Source organism: Microtus ochrogaster, chromosome 2 (assembly GCF_000317375.1).
Source record: "Microtus ochrogaster isolate Prairie Vole_2 chromosome 2, MicOch1.0, whole genome shotgun sequence".
Taxonomy (NCBI): domain Eukaryota; kingdom Metazoa; phylum Chordata; class Mammalia; order Rodentia; family Cricetidae; genus Microtus; species Microtus ochrogaster.
The window spans coordinates 32,841,793-32,844,809 of NC_022010.1; the positions used below are offsets into that span (position 1 = coordinate 32,841,793).

Here is a 3,017-nt window from a genome sequence, read left to right on the forward strand (position 1 = left end):
CTCCATGGCGCCTCTATTTCCCAGAGAGCTGCTCATACAGCTTGGGCACGTAGTGACCCCACTCTGCCTGGTAACATGTGCCTGCCACTGGGGCTCCCAGGTGATACTTCTTGCGGAAGGCCGCCACCTTGAACTTGCCGCCATGATCTCCTGACCTGTTGCTGAGGATGGGTTCAGTGGCTTGTCCTGTTCGTACACCAGCAAGACATAGCGGTGGAGGCCTGTGCCACTGGGAGGCTCAGAGCCCACGTAATCGGAGAGGACCTTGCCACTGCTGATGTCATTGCCCTTCATGTTGACCACCAGAAAACGGTGCCACTCCCTGAATTTGGGATGCTGGGAGCATCCGGGTCGGTGAGGACCAGGGTGTAGAAGTTTCCCTGGGTCAAGGCCATCCCATGAAATGCTGCTGGGCCTATTCTGAACCTGGGTGGGCGTCAGCACTTTACCCAGCTCTTCCACCTCGGCATAGGCGACCCGCAGCGCGTGCTAAGGGCGCTCGTCCACCTCCTGCAGGCTCAGCTGCCCGGACCACTGGCTGATGTCGACGGGCATGGCGACAATGAGGACGAGGACTCCATGGCAACTCTTATAAAGGAGAACATTTCACTGGGGCTGGCTTGCAGTTCAGAGGTTTAGTCCATTATCGTCACTGCAGGAAGCATGGTGGACCACAGGCTGATACGGTGCTGGACAGGGACTGAGAGTTCTACATCTGGATCCTCAGGCAGCACGAAGAGAGAGTGAGGCACTGGGCCTGTCTTGAGCATCCCAGACCTCAAAGTCCACCCCCAATGATACACCTCCTCCAACCAGGCCATACCTCTGCCATGCTCCCTGCCGTGATGATAATGGACTGAACCTCTGATACTAGAAGCGAGCCCTCTCAATTAAATGTCTTTCTTCTAAGAGTTGCTGTGGTCCTAATAGTGCTACTCCCTAGGAGCCTATGGGGGCCATTTTCTTTCAAACCACCACACATCAGGCTGTGGAAAGTAAGCAACAGCTTTGGCAATATAGACTGTGATGTTTTGGTTTTTCCATGGGGCTTTGTCGGGTAGTGACTCAACTAGGTGTAACCCATTCTTGGCAATGGAGGTTTTACTTGATGTTGTAAGCTATATAGTTGAATCATTGTCTCCTCTATTTGGTGACTCCATTTAGATTTCCTTCATATATGCATATATTTTAGAAAGCATCTGCAGTAGTTGGCTTCCATACGGTTTCTGTATGGCTTTTATTGTTGCCCCTCTCTGTATTTCCTTCTTTAACCTTCTCTTCGGGCCCCCTCCCTAGTAAATCCTCCTATTCTAGCTTCCCTCCTGTCCCTCTATAATAATATTTTCTATTTCCTCCTCCTTGGGATATCCTCTCCTCACCCCTAGTCCTTTACTAGGTACCTAACCTCTATGGTTATACGTATTGTAGCACGCATATCAAAGGCTTAAATGCTAACCTCCACATATAAGAGAAAACACGCAATGAGTTTGGGTTGCCTCATTCAGGATGATTGTTTCCAGATCTTTTCACTTACTTGTGAATTTCATAATTTCATTTTTCTTAATAGCCGAGTAATATTCCATCGTGTAAATGTACCACATTTTTGTCATCCATTTATTAGTTGATGGGCATCTAGGCTGTTTCTAGTTTCTGGCTATTATGAATTAAGTATCAACAAGCACAGATGAACAAGATGTAAAGTCCTAAGGGGACATGCCCAAGGGTCATAAAGCCAGATCTTGAAGCAAATCTATTCCCAGCTTCTTGAGGAACAGCGGCCACACCAATTTCCATAGTGACTGTATAAACTGGCATTCCCACCAACAATGAATAAGTGTTCCTTCCTCTCTCCCCGAATCCTTGCCAGTGCATGCTGTCATTTGTTTTAGTGATCTTGGCCTGCCTGGCTGGTGTAAGACATTTCAGAGTAGTTTTAGCTTTCATTGCCCTGATGGCTAAGGATGTTGAAACCTCAGCCATTTGGGTTTCATCTTTTGAGAACTCTCTGTTTAGTTCACTATCCCATTTTTTTAAATTGAGTTGTTTATTTTTTTGATGTTCAGTTGTTTGAGTCTTTATATATTTTGAGCACTAATCTTCATTCAGATACATACTTCACACAGATCTTATTCTGCAAGCTGCTGTTTTACATAAGCATCGGTGCCTGTATAACTTTTCTATAGAGAAGTATTTTTTAGAGTTCTCATTTATTATTTGTTGATCTCAGTGTTTGCGCTAGCCATTGCTTGTTCAGAAAGTCCTTTACTGTGCCAGTGAGTTCACGGCTATTCTTCACGTTCTCTTCTATCAGGTTCAGTGTACCTGGTCTTATGTTGAGGTCCATTTGGAATTGGAGATTGTGCAGGGTGAATATGGATCTATTGGTATTCTTCTACATGTAGTCATAAAGTTTGACCAGGAAAATTTACTAAAGATGTTACCTTTTCTCCAGTGTCTAATTTTGGCTTCTTGGTCAAAACTCAGCTCTCTGTGGGTATGTAGAATCATATCCAGGTCTTTGACTCTATTGCATTGATCAATGTATCTGTGTTTATACCACTATTATGCTGTTTTTATTACTATGTCTCTGTAGTACAGATTGAAACCTGGGATGTTGATACCTTCAGCAATTCTTTTATTTAGGTTTTGTTTTGTTTGTTTGTTTTGCTATCCTGGGTGTTTTCTGTTTCTATTATACAAAGTTTAATGTTTTTCTTCAATTTCTATGAAAAATTGTGGTGAAATTTTGAAAGCAATTGTATTGAATCAATAGGTTGCTTTTGGTAGGGTAGCCATTTTCACAAGATTAATTCTACCAATCCTTGACATGGGAGATCACTACATCTTCTGATATCTTATTCTCTCTTCAATATTTTAAAGTTTTTATTATATTGGTTTTTCACTCGCTTGGTTAGAGTTGTTTCAGGTTTTTATATTTATCTATTAAGCCTATTGTGAAAGCTCCTGCTGCTCCTATTTTTTCTGTCTGTTATTTATATATAGAAAGGCGACGGATT

General features: G+C 43.2%; 1 pseudogene; it reads right to left on the reverse strand.

The window, feature by feature from the left end:
• Positions 1-13: 13 nt before the first annotated feature.
• LOC101981336 lies at positions 14-567 on the reverse strand (annotated as a pseudogene).
• Between the last annotated feature and the right edge of the window lie 2,450 nt (positions 568-3,017).